We start from the raw sequence: 17,571 nt of genomic DNA, 5'->3' as shown, positions 1-17,571 counted from the left end.
TACACCTCCTCCAAGGCTTAGCAGTGGCTGTTCCCTTTGGTGAAACTCTCTGGGTCCCCTGCTCTGCCCCTGAAGTCTGTCCCTACTGCTGTTCCTCATCATCCTTGATAATAGAGAGAGAGAGATTCAAATCTATTCTGTAGCTGCAATCTCACAGAACGTTCCTGGTTTCCCTACTGTGTGTGACCTTCCTCCAACTATCTACTTCTGTTTTATGTGAAGTGACCTCCTCCTCCCCAACAATTTCCTCTGTGTGTTTCCCGTCCAGGACCATCTGGTTCGGTCTGGTCAGGAAAACGTCTTGCTCCCTATGATGCTGAAGTGTAGCTACCTGGGCCTCCAGCTGCTGTACTTTCTCTTCTAAGAAGGCTACCAACTTGCATTTAGAGCAGGTGAAGTTCCCCAAACCTGTAGGCAAGAAGACAAACATCCCTCAAATGTTGCAGGTGACTGCAGCAGGTCCCTCAGTGTCCATAATGAAAAGTCTTAAGGAGGCACTGAACAAGACTGTGGGCTTCCCCTGCTAAACACCAGTGTAAAGAACCCCTGTGGGCCTAGCCTTTGTCCCCAAACTCTATTAGCAAACTCAATCAACTGTCAGAGCTCCTGGCTACTAGCTCCTTCCAGAGGCAAGTCACTGACTCACTTCTTCTGAGCAAGTTGTTAGGAAATGACATGTATGTGACCACAAGGTGGAGCTGTAGTGGAACCTATTACAGTTCCAGTGGCAGTTGACAGTTGCATTATGGAATGTTGATGCTGCCAGTTTTTCTGAGTGAGAGTGTCAGTTATGACAGTTGGTGTAAGAGTAAGTGCCTCTCTGTTTTGTTGTTATGGTTGTTCGGTTGGCAAAGTAATTTATTTATTAAAGTAACTTATTTATTAAAGCCCTCATGTAGAGTGAAGGCTTGAAGTGCTCTTGTCATTATTTTTCAAGCTGGGAACTTAAGGCCATTTGCAGTGGTGAAGGATTATTTTCTTTCTTGGCCTGAATACCTTTGCAGACATCTCTTCAGATTCCTTCTCCCTGGTGTCCTGACGATGTGGTTCAACTCTGTAAGTGGTCATGGTGGACACAGTGTGTTTTTCCACGCCCTAACACAAGTCCCCACAAGCCCCTTAAAGGAGTTGTGAACAGAAAGTATAAAATTGAAGGAGATGTCCTCCAGCACTGTGCCTAGGTGACCTTCTTCTCTGTACTCCAAACCCTGCTTGACTATAAAAAACAAAAATGAATAAAAATTATTATTATTATTAAACTTTATTTATGAAGCGCTGTAAATTTAAACAGCGCTGTACATACAATCTTTTTAATTAGACGGTTCCCTGCCCTCAGGCTTACAATCTAAAAAGACATGACACAAAAGGAGAAGGGAGTGGTGGAGGGAAAAGGTAAGAGGTCCAGCCAAAGGCATCTGAGGCAGTAGACTTAAATCTAGGAAAGCTCATGCTGCCAAAAATGAATAAAAGAAAAATTGAATGTGAAAAGAAAATTTTGTGCACCGTTAGGCGTGCGCCTCTACCAGCAGTTTCTGTAGAATAGGCTTCTAACTTGAACTTACATGTATGTGTTTGTGTCTTTTTTAGAGTTTGTATAGGGAGATATTCTGTCATAACTCGCCCAGTGGAATCTTATAATGGTCAAAAATTTACTACTGCACCTCCTTCTCCTAGCCAACTCTTGTATTACCTGTGTATGACCAGGACTGTCTTGACATCTCAGTATTTGCTTCCGCCTACCATAACCTGCCTTTCCTGGCACTTGATGCCTCTAGGCATGAAATATATTCACTTGTTTCTTATACAACATGCAACTGCTCCTCCAAGGTAGTTGTCAACCCCAGGGATACTCCAATTTACTGGACATGAGAGAGGGGATGAAGATGACCAAGCACCATCCATCCTGGCTGCAGTAATTTTATATTTCTGTACCTGGGTGAAAAGAAAGAAAAAGCTCAAGAGATTGCCCCAAAAGGGCAAGCTGGAGCCTCCTGTTTTTGCTCCCGAGGAAGCCCACAGCAGCCAAAACCAGGTTCTTTTTGGCGCACTCAGGCGCCACCATCACTGCACCATTAGCAAACTGTGGCATGTCTATTACGCAAGAGTGATGCTGTGCTTGCATCATCATGATGGCCCCCGTGGGGACAGGAGGTTGTCACGGCGACATCCATACGGACTAAGGTTTGGGAGCGTGTGCTTGGTGCATGCTCCCGAACCCTAGAATCGGTGATGGCATGCTGCTTCCCCCCCGCCTGTCTTGGGCCTAAGTTTCTTGAGATCTGGGAGAGCTGCTTCATTCCAGTTTCCACAGCCCTATCATATCACCCTCTTTTTCCTGCTCTGCAAATCCCATGATAATTTCCCAGAGCTGTTATCTGCGATGGTGGTAGTTGTGGAGGGAATAGTCATGCAATAGTATAGATCAGTGTGTTGAATGCTGTTTTAAAGCCCAATGTAGTCACATTAGTTGTAACATTAACAGCATGCATTATTTGATGAGTCATTGTGGTGTAGTGGTTTGAATGCTAGATTAGGACTCTAAAGGACCATGGCTCAACCATGGAAACTCTCTGACTAACTTTGGGAAAGTCTTCCTCTTGCAGTCTCAGAGAAAGTTAAAGGCAAATTTCACAAATAAGACGGAAGCAGAAAATCCACCGTGGTGCAGTGGGTTGAGAGTTGTACTATGATTCTCAAGATCAAGATTCAATTTTCTGCTCAGCCATGGAAACCTACTGACTGACTTTGGGCAAGTTACACTCTCTTAGTCTCAGAGGAAGGTAATGGCAAAGTGCTCTGAATAAACCTTGTCACGAAAACCTTGTCATATGTTTGTCTCAGGGTCACCACAAGTCAGGAATTTGACTTGAGGGCACACAGCAGCAACAACAGCCACAAGGCATGTTACAATCAGCACCACCACCACCACCATCATCCACATTTTAAAGCCTTAAAATAGAAAAAGACCATTTGAAATAACCGTTATGAAAGCAATATTGAATTCCTCTCTGGTTGCTACCATCCAAAATAATTAATTAGAAACAGCATAAAAAAATGGAAAAGGAATATTTTTGTGTGCTTGTTACAATAAAAAATAATGTGTTACAAGGTGAGATTGTTACTTGCAGAGCATTACTTCCAGACTCTGCTTGAGATAACTTTAATTTAAATTAAAGACATTATTCTCATTCTTCATTTCAGTTGAACAGACACACACTGTGCACAAAATGAGCTTATGACTCATACCTATGTTTGCAAGTAAAACAGACTGTTGCTCAAACTTGCAGTGTAAAGCTTGGAAATCAACAATGCCAGATGTCATGTTTCCTCTCAACTATTTTTGAAGCAGAGACAAAAAATACAGCTATTAGCAGGCCAAACTGTTCTTCCTTATCTTGCCTTATATGTAATTTCGTCTTACACTGTGAAATAAAGTAATTAAAAAAAACCAACAGAAAAAAAACCTACCAGGTTTACCAATGTCATTAAGGAGAGTTTTACCTGGAAAGGTACTGAATTTAAGACATGTGCCATTTGAATGTTGTTTGTGACAACATCACATGGAGAAGTAGTCTTACAATATTTCACATGGTGACTCAAATTAAATTTCAGTAAATTCTATAAGGTGGTTTGAGGGTTGCTTTCACACAGCTGGAAAGCATGGACAGAACACATGGCTAGAAAGCACGGTATAAGGCTGCTTTCAGATAGCTAGAAATACTCTTGGAGGCTGCAAATGTTTCTGGACTTGAATGGGTGGGATGCCATGCTTTTTCTCTAAATGATGTTATATAGGAAAAAGAAGGTTTCCCCCATGGAAAACTTCATACGTGTGTCTTGCCTTTGCAGGATCTGTTTTAGGTTAACAATATCAATATATTGCATTTATTCCTTTTGTCTTTGATGGGCAGGGCTCCCTGTACCATATTCATACAAAATATAGCTTCAGATGGCTTCAGCATGGAATTCTTGTGGGGAAAAAGCAGCTTGGGCTCCTCTTCTTTTTGTTCATTCTGTTTATGGGACAAATCTGTTCCCTGTGGGTACATAAGGAGTATATGTACTGTTTCAGAGGTGTATGAACAAGACACTGGTGATGGGATGAACAAAAAGGGCAGGAAATATGTTAAAGAAGATAGAATCCTAGAATCATAGAGTTGGAAGACACCACAAGGGCCATCTGGTCCAACTCCCTGCCATTCAGGAAATCTAAATAAAAGCATCCCCGACAGATGAAGGTCTGTTGGAATGAAGTGCAGCAAGGATGGCTGATACAGTGATCCCATGGGTTGCTAGAGAGGACCTGTGAGATCTTGAGACGTCTGAGTGTACTGAGTTGTGATGTTTTTCTTGCCTGTGCTAGTCTGGGTAAGGATATAATTCTTTGATCAAAGACTATTCACATTTTGGGAGTCATTCTGCACAAAATTTGCATATGGCATATCCAGCTACATACACACACATACATGCATATACACACATAGGAAACAACAGAGAAAATGCAGAAAACCCTTATATGGCTTAAGTTCAGATCTTCATGGGAAGGTTTTGAACTTTATCGCACCACGGGCTGCTGGCACGGGATGAGAACGGAACGGAAGGGGCCAGGAACGAGTGGGGGAGGCATTTTACTGCATGCAAAGTCCTTCACTCGTTCTGTTCCCCATCCATTCCGGGGGGGGGGGGGGAATTTTTGAAAACTGTTCAAAAAGTTCTCAAAAGTTTCCTCTTCTGGGGACAGATTGGGAACAGAAGGGAAGGGAATGGAACAAGTGAGGGACTTCCTTGTGTGCAGTAAAATGCGTCCCCCATTTGTTCCATTCCCTTCCAGGCTCCTTTTGTCCTGTTCTTGTCCCTGCCTGGAGCCCTGTGCGATAAAGTTCTTTGTCTCAGTCCTGACACATCACAGGCTTTCTTGGAGAGCTCATGTGAGACAGTTTCCTCAGTAGCTGCTGTCACCAGATCCAAGTTTTCATTATAAGGGTTTCCTGACACTCAAAAAACATGTTTTCTTAACAATTTTTCAAAAAACTTTTGAATATTATTTCCATCCCTAATTGGGACTCATTTGTTGGTGGCACGAGAGTGCCTTTGTATTTTGTGGAGTGCTTCTGCCATTGTTATGTCAGCGCTTCCAAAGTTTTAGTTCACCTAGTCTACTGTTGGGCTTTGTGAGGGAGATCTTTCAGCCATATCCTGGGAGTGATATGCGCTGAAGGTGTGGTTGGTTTTGTTTGTATGTGTGCCGTTTATATATACAGTATATATTCTATGTTACCTATCTAGTTGCTCAATAGTGGCCAATAGTCTGATGTAGCACAATTATCATTACTCTACAGGATTACTTTACCTACAGTACATAGTAAAACTTGATTTTAAAAAACAATCAGGTAAGCAGGTAATGGGATTTCTTTTACTTACAGCATATAAGGGGGGGGGGGGAAAGCAGATAAAAGCATAAAGACAATAAACTATATACCCGTCCCCAATTTGGTACCAGCATTATCATCACCCTAACTCATCTTGTATGTTTACAGAGCAAGGTTTCAAATATGCCATTTTTATATAAGTAGCATAAAATATCCAGAAGAAGGAGGCAGGAAGTACTAGCAAAGGTGATAAACTGCATGAATCCACAGGCATTATTGCTCACTGGAGGTCACTTTTTCAACTCTAGAAGTGATATTTCCCCCCATAAACCCTGGACTTCAAGCTATATAAATATTATTATACCCTATAAATATGTCTTATTTTGATTCAAGAGTCTTTCCACATCAAACTCTTCTTGTTGAGTTTACAATATTAGGAGACAGTTTGGAGCACAACTAATACTCACACCTACTCTGTTTGGTATTAAGTTAAACACTGACCAAAAATATTCTTGGGGGTGGAAAAACATTTTGTTTATATGAATAGCGGGGAAAGAGCCAAAGAGATGTGCCTTAAAAACAGCATGCATTCATTTTTTAAATATATTGTATCATAATATTACTAAAAATAAAAATAAAAATGAATGCATGCTGTTTTTAAGATAGCATATTTTTTTAGTATATTGTATCATAATATTATATGAGGGATGTAGTGGCTCAAGTGGTTAAGATGCTGACTCTGTTGATTGCAAGATCAGCAGGTTTGCAGTTAGATGCCCGGGAACCACATGATGGGGTGAGCTCCCATCACTAGTCCCTGTTAGGGATGATGGGAGTTGCAGCTCTTCTCCTGGCTTTCACTCTCACCCCCCTGGTCAGCGGAAGAACAACCAGTTTGACCAGTAGCTCTGAGTTTTGGCTGAAGATGTCTTCCAATCTTCTCTGGAGTCTGCTGGTTCTTGTTCAGCTCTCAAGACACCAGTCAACACAGTAGTCTTCTATAAAAGATCTACTTTTATTCTAATATATACACTATGCACAAAACAATTCACTACTCACAAAATTCACACTACTATACTTCTCAATACCCACACTACTATACTCCTCAATACCCACAAAAAGTATTGCCATACATTATTGCTTATATAGACATTTGTCTCTCTATTCATTATACAGTTGCCACCTCTTGGGCGTGTACATACAATATGATTGACATATCATACTTGGCTCAATCTTTACCTGACATTGCATCATACATTACTGTCCACTTAATGACTTTCAGGTGATATCAATTTGCACCTTTTCACTTTGTCCTTGCCACATGTGTCCTTGGCTTTTAGGACCTTCTAATTACATTATATGCTACACCTATGTGCCATTTCAATTGCTTTTGCTGTGTCATGTTACTTTCAAATACATTCATATACATATTATATTTCTTGTTACTATATATCCCATGTTGCTTTTTCCTGACAGTCCCAGCTTATGCCAACTTAGCTGTTTGAAAGCATGCAAATGCAAGTAGATAAGTACCACCCCGGTGGAAGATAAACCATGTTCTGTGTAGTTATGCTGGTCACAGGAGCACAGAGCAGTCTCTGACAAGACTAGCTCTTCGGCTTAGTAATGGAGATGAGCACCGCCCGCTATGGTCAGACACAACTTGTCAACCTTGTCAATGGGGAATACCTTTATCTTTAGCTATCATAATATTATATGAGAAACATAAGAGTGATTAGGTCTAAACTGATAAAGCAAATTGTTTAATTGTCTCCTTTGGTCTCCCAGCTGTGGTCTACTTCAGTCTTGTTTATGTTTGCCTGCTGAGGCAGTAGTGAAATTGTAGCTGTGGCTAGAAAAATTACATAGTAATAAAATTTATTTGGTCTTTGACCAGTATAAAAACAAAACCACACAAAAACAGCGTATCAGTACAACAGTAACAGGTTAAAATATAAACTGATAGTAGACTATACCTATACAATATCGAAACAGATCTTTCTACATGGTAATAAAATGACTATATGTCAGTTGAGGGCACAGTTTACAAACAATGTAACAAAATTTAGCCACCTTATGGGATACTATAGAATCATTGTTATCCAATAGGAGGCGTAAATAAAAGGAGTCAGTTTTACCTGGGAATTTACTCAGTAGTGGGCTAATCAGTTGGTGACGAATATCTCTATAGAATTGACAATAAAGGAGAACATGCTCATTGGTTTCAACAGCGCCCGAATCACATGGGCAAAAACGAAGTTCAAAAGGTGTTTTTTTGAATCTACCTTCCAACATGGCCGTGGGCAACACATTGAAACGTGCCAGAGTTAAAGCCCTTCTAAACTTCGGGAGGGTAACATGGTACAGATATGGAGCTGGGGAGGGGACCAAAAAAATTACATAGATTTTCCCTAATATCTTAGCAAAAGGTACCTGATACATCTGAAATCAACAACTAAGGTTAATACTGTTTGTGGCTCTGACAAAAAGCTCTCCACAACATTAAAATTTCTATACTTCAATCTGATAAACAGATAGTTTGTTCTGCACCATGAGGGTGCATCTACACTGACAAGAAAATCCAACCCTGATCTGCAACAACCACATGCTCATCCCCATGATTGCAGTATGCTGTACATTGAGATGAATTTGGAAACACTGGTCACAAACAGTTCTCCCTTTTTAAATCATCATGTCTGATAATATTTTCCTCTGGTGTAAAACCTGAGACCAGAGCTTTCTTTCTGTTTCAGCCATGTGCATTGTCTGAATAAGAAAGTTCCAAAACAGAGTGGGGGTGTTTGTTTCAGCCCAGGTGGACAACACCAAGATCTGATGGCCTGGACTGTAGGGACTGAAACATTGCTACCCATTAAATTTTGCAACAAACAATGTTCCTATGTAGTCCATAACATAAAATTTCAACATGCATTTAATTTTTTGTATTTTGAGATAAAATATAAGTAGAAATGTAAGCATTTCCTTTTTTTTCCCCCAGCCTCTTGCTGTAAAGAATCCTGTGGCACCTTAAGGACTAACCAATTTATTTGGCATGCATTTTCATGGACTGTAGCTCACTTCATGAGATGCATTCCACTTCATCGAAGCTTATGTCAAATAAATTTGCTAGTCTTCAAAGTGCCACAGGATACTTCATTATCTAGAAATGTGTGCTTTGAGATACATTTAGAAACTGCATTTAAGAGGAAAATATATTCCAAATAGATATTTATATATTAATTTTATATTTTAAAAAATCAGATTAATAAATAAATACGACAAAATGCAAACAAAAACTAAAGTGGCAGGGTCCAGGATAGACTAACCTGGCCTTCTGTAGACTTTAGGCCTAAATGGACAGGTAGAATGCCATAGGCCAACCCCATGGTATCATGCCAGTGATTCTGATCTGGGTCAGTCCCTGGCCTAGTGCATGATGGGCAGTCATAGGACTGCCCACCACCACCCCATGGATTTACCACCACCACCACCATGCACCCCTTACCTGCTGCTGCTACCATGTCCACTCTGAAAGTCCCCATAGCAGCATATAAAGGGGGAAACAGGCACTTGGATATACCCATGTGGTCAGATACCCCATTCCAACATCACTGGCCTTTGAAGCAGATGCACCAGTAGTGGCAGGAAAGGAGCACCTGGGCCCATGTGATCTGCCAACTGTCATGGCAGAGTTTCCAGAAAACTCTGCTGCAAACAGTCAGTCTTTTTGACATGTGTTAAGGTGCCTATGGCCTAGGATTGCCTTGGGATTGCCAGATTGGCATCTGGATTGGCTGGTCCTGGCCTGGGGCTAATGGCTTGCATTGTCCATACAAGATGCCAGTTCTGGGTGAACATGGGCCTTTTGTCCCATAAGTACAGCCTCCATGCTACATTTCAGAAAAGAATCTGAGCTTTATTTATTTAAATGTAGCTTAATGTTATCTAAACTTTTTTTGCTATGAAGGGTTTTTGTTGTTATCAACCCTTGAGTTGATCTTGACCCATGGTGACCCTGTAGATGAGACATCTCCAAGTCTCCCTATGCTCCACCGCTCTGTTCAGGTCCTGCAATTTCATACCCATGACCCCCTTAATAGAGTCCATCCATCTATCATGTGGCCTTCCTCTCTTTCTGCTTCCCTCCACCTTTCCTAGCATTATTGTTTTTTCCAGTGAGTCGTGCCTCCTCACAATATGGCCAAAGTACAACAGCCTCAGTCTAGTCATCTTGGCTTCCAGAGAGATTTCTGATTTGATCTGCTCTAGGACAGACTTGTTTGACTTCTTGGCTGTGCATGGTAACCTCAGCACTCTTCTCCAGCACCTACATCTCAAATGAATTAATTCTATATGGCTTGGGCCCGAGTTACTTGAGGGAACACCTCTCCCCATATAGTCCACCCCGAACTCTCAGAACATCAGGAAAAAATTTACTAGTACATCCTAAGGTGAGATTGGCAGTAACTCACCAGAGAGCATTTACATCGGCTGCACCAATGTACTGGAATAAACTTCCAGAAGAGCTTTGGATGAATTCTACATTGGATGCCTTCAAAAAGGCTTTAAAGACCCACCTCTTCCAGTTAGCATATCCTCTGGACTCTTTATAGAGAATGTTTCCTCTGATAGAAATGGCTAACTGCAATCAATAGATTCCATGTTTGTGTTTGTTTTATACACTGCCTTGGTTTTTATTGGTATTTAATTATATAGATACATTATGATGTGTGTTTTTTAAAGATCCTGTCAACCGCTTTGATCGTTCCGGAAGAACGGTATACAAATAAAGTATATTTATTATTATTATTATTATTATTATTATTATTATTTTCCTGTCGCTTTTTTAACTGTCCAGCTCTCACATCCATACATGGTAGAAGGGTACATAGGTCTAAAAATAGACTGTTAATGTCGATCCTAGTGGAAAGTATGAGTGGATTACTATTTTCAGTATTGCAAATTCCAGTTCTAAATGTATCATTACTGTCTATGTACCATCATAGTCATTATCTAAACAGAGGCCTTCAGAGGGAGAAAATACATAAAACAGAGAGCTTTCCTCTGTCTTTCTGTTCTAGAGAAAGAACAGAATAGTAAGGCAGATTGATTTAAATCCCTGAAGAGTATCTGAAGCAAAGACACTTAGCTGAACTGCTTGTCTGACTGAGAGGAAAAGGTGATCTTTAAGTGGTACTTGAAGCCCTTTCTCTTTTATATTATGGTTGCACAAGACATTCATTAACTGGTTCTGCCTCATTTCTCTCAAAATTAGCATGCTTACTCATGCCTCTAAAATTCTCCATGCTGTCCCTCAGGGTGAAAGAGAGGGAATTATGTGATATGTGTAAACAAGGATGAATTTAATCTTAGGCAAATCCACACGTTGCAGTGCAAGCGAAGCTTAATTAGGATTATGAATACAATTTTATGAGATACAGTTTGACATCTTTTTTAAAAAAGTTACACATGCTTTCCTAATTTTAGAAACATGTTTTTCAATATTTCTTCAGATTAAGAATGATGAAATAAGTCCAGTAAGTAATGCAAATAAGTGTGAATTTGCTTGATGTGGTACATTAAACAGAAAGTTCTCAGATAGTGGTTTGCTAAGTTTCCAGAAAGTATCTTAGTTGTGTCCTCAAAATGGCAATTTTATTCTCTAGAAGCACATGATGAAACAACATGCATGACTTGAATGTTGCTCAATTTGATTTCCTGCACTTCTCATCAATTGATTGAATGACATTTATTTTCTGGGCTGTGTGTGAACTTCAGAATGTTTTAGAATGGATCTGACTAGAAAAGGAGAAGAAAAGAGAAAGACCAAAGGGGGGGGGGGAGGGGAGCACAACAACCCTGAAATCCCAGCTTGCATCATGAAGCTGGAAACTGATAAAATAAGAAATCACAGGCCATCAACCTCATCTGAGGTTTAAGCTTTTGCTATTTCTGTGGTAAAGAAAAAGACTATGTGGAGATTGGATTTTATCCAAAATCGATTCATAACTATCAACTTTTTAAAAAAAAACTAGCCCTTCAGAAGTAGACATATGTTTGACAGGACTATTAGAAAGGAAGTTATGACAAGATCAGAGGCTGACAGATCACTACAGGGGAAGATATTAAAGAAAAGTACAGAAAAAAGAGAGGAGGTTGCAATCATTATAATATATTATTAATCATTCTAACTCCCCCCAAATTTTTCAATAATGTAGCTCTTATTTGTAAAAAAGAAAACAACAACAACAAAAACCACATTAATTGTAAAGAATACTATAAATTGATGGTATGAAGATGATGACTTTGAACCCATTTCCTGGGCAAGTCTGTCATAGAAAGCAGGGCATTGTTAGCTTTCCGCATTCAGAGATCTCAGTTTGCAGATCACCAAGGGTTTTATCCCATTTTGTGAAGCATTGGATGGACATTCAAGAAGCTTCAGATGGTGCAACATGTGACAGCTAGGATCCTGCATAGTGCAGCATATGGTACTGGCATCACATTAGTCTAAAACTGAAAGACCTGCACTGGTTGCCAGTAGCCTTCTGAACTCAATTTAAAGTGTTGGTTTCATACCTTCCACTTTTTAAAAGGCTCTGGACCACCTTATCACTAAATGCTTAGAAGTTCAAGAGAAGCCATTTTCAAAATAGCATCATCTTTACAGGTCAGCTTGACAAGTAATGGGAAAGGACTTTCTCCTGTGTTGTTCCCAGACTATGCAATGCATTCCTCTCAAAATCACACTTGCTCTTCTTTATAAAGTGTGTGCAAATTCATCCTTTCAACTGATCCTTTAAGTTGTTTTCACTACTGTTATGATCTTAGTGGTTTCACTGTTTTTTTGTTTTTAATTCAAACACATAGCCATATTTGTTAGAAAAATCAGTATGCAAAGGGAACTTGCAGCACCTTTGAGACTAACTGATCAAAGTTGGTAGCATGAGCTTTCATAGACTTGAGCCTCCTTCTTCAGAGGCATTTGGTGGAGTGGAAAGCCCAGAGACACACCTATATTAGTCTGTGCATGAGAATATCCATAGGAATGCAAAACTGTGTGGTGTTTTGATGTGGAGATGAGGTGATAAGTTCACTTTTAACAATGGTCATTGGAGACAAGGCAAGGATGTTGCTTAAGGTTAAGGTTAGTAGATAACCATATGAATGAATATTTGGCTATAGTATGGGAGCCAGAAAGAAGATGTGATGAACTAGCCAAGAGAGCCCCATAAAGCTGGGGGTTTAGCTAGTGTTATAATCTGTGTAGTGTGTCAGGAAACCATTGTCTCTGGTCAACCCACTGCTGGTGGACTGCACTTTGGTGATATATTCTAAAAAGTGATGGTTGTCAGCCACTTTGAACACTGTATCTCTGGTAGAAAGGCAAGATAAAATTATACTCTTTTAAAAACAAATAAGTTAATAGAAAGAATATTTGAGACATTAGATGGATTAAATCCTATGTGCTTGTTGGAGAACTTCTGGAGGAGTGGAGTAGGAATTTATCTGGTGTATCTGGTAGATTCATAGTTGAGAAGTGGTATTGTTTTCTGGGAGAGAATGTGCTTAGTGAACCAGGGTGAGAACAAGGAGTAAATTTAAGTTAAATATAAGAAATGTTTGAGCTATCTTTGGTTCTATATTGGGGTGAGACCGGTGTTTGTTATGTCATGTGGCTTTGTTAATATTCCATAGTCTAAGAGATGATCTGATTTCAGTCAGTCCTGATTATTGCAAAGAACACTTTGCAACAACCTGGACTGACTATTACCAGAGTATGGAAATTACTCCCAGTATTTTAATAGGTATGTATAGTATCTCACTAGATCAATTCATTAGCTACCTAATTAGTTAAAGTCACACTTGCTCCCATAATAACATATCTGCATTTTCTTTTCTCAACACCCAAGAAATATGTTTTTCAAACATTTTTTGAATAGTTTAAAATACTATTTTTATCTCTACTTCTATCATAGCAAGGCTTCTATGTACAGGGAAGAGGGAACTTGTTTGGTAGGGTTCTACAGTTAGGCAGTGCCTTCCTGAAAGTCATAAGCTGATGTACAAATGGAACAGAACAAATCTAAGAAATGGGAAGAAACTCAAACTCAACCATCTGTACCACAGGGTTACTGAAAGGCCATTTAGCTCATGGAAGAAAAAAAAGTCTTATTTTTAAAAATTCCTTTAGGTTGCCTGTCTTTATCATTTAAAAAGATCTATCACTTTGTGAGGGTTGCCTGAAAAAAAGTATATAAATGCCTTAATGATAGCAGATAAATATTTAGAAAACACCTGGCTTGTTGCAAAATAAGGTTCTTTGAGCATTAGTTTGGCCTAACAGAAAGGGTATGCATTTTAGATATAAATAATAAAACTATTTAAATTCAACTGATGCTGCTGAGAGAGGAGGAAAACAATATGATTTGAATTTGAATTTGTAAAAATAAACTTATGCCAGAGCAAGACAATGAAAGAAGAAAATCAACTCATTTGAAATAATAATAATAATAATAATAATAATAATAATAAAATTTTATTTGTGTTTCCCTGCCTCTCCTGATGGATCGAAGCTGGGTTACAAGCTACTAAAATCAGAATACATACAACAATCTTATAAAATACGAAAAATAAATATAACATCAATAGCTTATCAAACCATCAGACATCCAGGGGCAAGGGCAGAATATCATTGTCAGACAGGCAGATTGGTTATCCCTCCTCGGGAGGGGGGAAAGCTTGGTGAAAGAGCTAAGTTTTAAGTCTCTTTTTAAATGTTTCCAAGGGGTCGAGAGACGGAGCTCATCAGGAAGACTATTCCACAACCTTGGGGCCATTATTGTAAAGACCTTTTGAGATGAGGAAACATATTTGGAAGATGGTGTTTCCAATAAATTCTTACCAGATGTTCTAAGTGTGTGGGGCGGGTCATATGGGGAGATGCGGTCCCTCAAGTAACTCAGGCCCAAGCCATGTAGGGCTTTATAGGTGATAACCAACACCTTGTATTGTGCCCAGAAGCGAATGGACAGCCAGTGAAGATCTTTCAACTTAGGTGTTATATAGTCAAACCTAGATGAACCGGTGACCAATCTGGCTGCCATATTTTGTACTAACTGAAGCTTCCAGATTTGGTACAAGGGTAGCCCCATGTAGAGTGCATTACAGAAATTTAGACGAGAGCTTACCAGATCATGTACCACTGTTTCAAGGTCCCTTTGGCCCAGGTAGGGTCGCAGTAGGCATATCAACCGAAGTTGATAGCAAGCACTTCTGCCCGTCGCATCTACTTGAGATGTCAACTGCAGGGACGAGTCCAGAAGTACTCCTAAACTGTGAACTTCGTCCTTTAGGGGAAGTGTGACCCTGTCCAGGACAGATTGATAAATTTCCTTCCCCGGACCTGGGGAACCTATCACAAGTACTTCTGTTTTCTCTGGATTCAGTCTGAGTTTGTTTTCCCTCATCCAGCCCATATGCTGGAGAAGTGTTTGTGGATGTCATGAACTGCAAAAAAGACAAATGAATAGGTCTTATAATGAACTCTTACCAGAAGTGAAGATAACTAAATTAGGCTGCATCCACACTGCAGATGTAATGCAGTTTGACAGAACTTTAACTGTCATAGCACAGTACTATGCAGTTCTGGGATTTGTAGTTTGGTGAGATATTTATCCTTTTCTGTCAAAGGACTCTGAGGAGAAACAGACTGACAGGAAAAAGCAGCTCTAACCTGTATTTTCTGGAAGTGGGTTGAAACCCTGCCATCTGCACCAGCCACTCCTACAGCATCTTGAATGTACATGGTCTGACCTCAAAGTGTGACATAAAGCTGCATCACTGGGTAATTGTGTTGTTGCCTCCTCTCATGCTAGCACACTATCACACAAACACACCACCTGCAACTGCTTGCTGCCTAGATGCCATCACATTGGATGGTCATGCCTTTAATTGGCCACATAGTCACACCTGTGATCCTTCACCAATACAGACCATTGGTGCATTGGTGTGCCCAATAAAACATTGGCAAAGCACAAAATCATGCCCCCGCTACATGCCCCCTTCACCCTCCCTTCACCCCATGCCCCCTTTTGGATTTCTCATTTGTGTATGTTGTACTTATATCTTTCACTTTTTTGCATTGCTGACCACTTGGGTATGCCAGCTCTGTCCTTTTTTTAATGCACATCTACACTGATGTGCTTATGTGTAGCTTTAGGGTTAGGATTAGGATGGATTACTCCTTAAGAACCACTTTTGTGTCATGGCATTTATATACAGGGTTGAAGGTGTGCATTTTCCAGGATAACTCAGAATATCCTGCATTCTTTTTGCTCCAGTTTTTAGCCCTGGAGAGTGGCTTTGGTGAGGTTTCTCCTTGGTTTGGAGGCATGCATAATCTAAATACCCTGCCTCCAAAGCAGTTTGAAACCACTTTATTTGGCCAATGGGTTTCATGCCTCTGTTACCATAAAAAACTACAAAGTCCAGGATTCCATAAAATGGAACCATGACAGAGAGTGGTTCAAACTACATAAATTCTGCAATGTGGCAGCTGCCTGAGAACATATCATTGGACATATAATGAGATAACCTGAATCCTAGGAAAAGACTATTATGCTCTGCAATGTGGTTCCAGTAGGAAAAGAAGATGATCAAACTATATTGTTTTTACCAAGAATGCTATGGCCTTGAGTTTAGAAACCCTGAGCAGGACAGCTGATGACTGGGGATGTTAGAAGTCTCTCATTCATTGGGTATCCATACATCAAAGTTGACTTTGCAACAAATAACAATGTTTCATTTTATTCCAGTATTTCAGAATACCAGAATAATATTCTGGTATGGAAGAGGATCTCAAAGTTTTATTCCAACCATAACTGATGGATTAATTTCTCTCTGTTCCTGTATATTACCTCATATTACTTCATTACAATAGCCAGAGAACCTCCGAAGGCCATTACATATTTTACTCCTTATACTAATGAGAACTGGCACATGTCCCTACTGGGTTTTCTCTGCAATGTTTTTCATAGTGTTCTATGTTAGAAGTTTACTGCTGTGACCTACATTTTTATTCGACAAACCTGAATGATTATTTTGCACTGATATTATTTTTTTTAGCAGATGTCATCCTTTTTCTTTTACTGTTAGTGATCCTCAGGGCAAATATTTCAGGCTTCCTCTTTTTTTTTTAGGAGAAGCAAAATCAAATGGAAAACATTTAGACAGAAACATCTGTTTAGGAAAATAAATGAATATGTATTTACTAACAATTGCACTCAAAACATTTCCTCTCTGCTTTGCCTGCATAAAAATAAATTGTGCATAGCTTTTCTTTATGTTCTATATCATAACACACACACACACACACACACACATTAAAAGGTGATGTGCTAACTCCTTTACTCAGGCCTTGCTTCTGATGAAGTGGACTACAGTCTATTGTAGCTGATGCAAGGCTATGTTAGTCCCTAAGCTGCCGTAAGACTATGGTCACTGTGCAAGATGTTCTGTTTCCTGGTACAGTCGGTGGGTTATGGGTTAAGAAGTAAACAGTCACTGTGAAAAGAACAAGAATTCACTCACATGTATTTGAAAAGATTTCTGTACCACCATTTAACAGAACTAAAAATGCACTCTTACATTTCCTAAAATACAATTATGTAATTATCACAATATGACACAAAACTGAAGAATAACAATTAATTCATTATATAAATCAGTGTTTCCACCTTGCCTAGCCATTTTAGTTGTGTGATGATATATTCCATTTTTGATTTTGTGAACAGTGGAACATAAAACTTTTTTTTTGTCATACTATAGTATCTAAACACAGATCCCAAGAGTTTCACATAGCAAAATATCATCGAGAGGGTCTTTACACTGAGTGTACATGTACTTTATTTATTGATTTACCTTATCTACAAGAGGCTTAACAGTATGGTATTGCAATGATATCATGGTTGGCCCTGTGGTACACTACATTTATTGGGTTTTGCAATAACAGCCTGACTGATCACAAACAACTAACACTGCTAAATGTACATATAGGATGAGACCTGTTTCAGTAGTTGCATGCCATAAATTTACACAAGCATAGCTATGCCAGAGTTATGCTGTACTGGAGTTATAGTGGATCTTACTGATGCATGACAGGTTGTATAAAGGATGACAATGCTTCGTGCTTACAGGTAAT

This window comes from Sceloporus occidentalis, unplaced genomic scaffold (genome assembly GCF_023333645.1).
Source record: "Sceloporus occidentalis isolate IW3139 unplaced genomic scaffold, rSceOcc1.0.p SCAF_1, whole genome shotgun sequence".
In the NCBI taxonomy this organism is placed as follows: domain Eukaryota; kingdom Metazoa; phylum Chordata; class Lepidosauria; order Squamata; family Phrynosomatidae; genus Sceloporus; species Sceloporus occidentalis.
Note: the sequence above shows the minus strand (reverse complement) of the source record.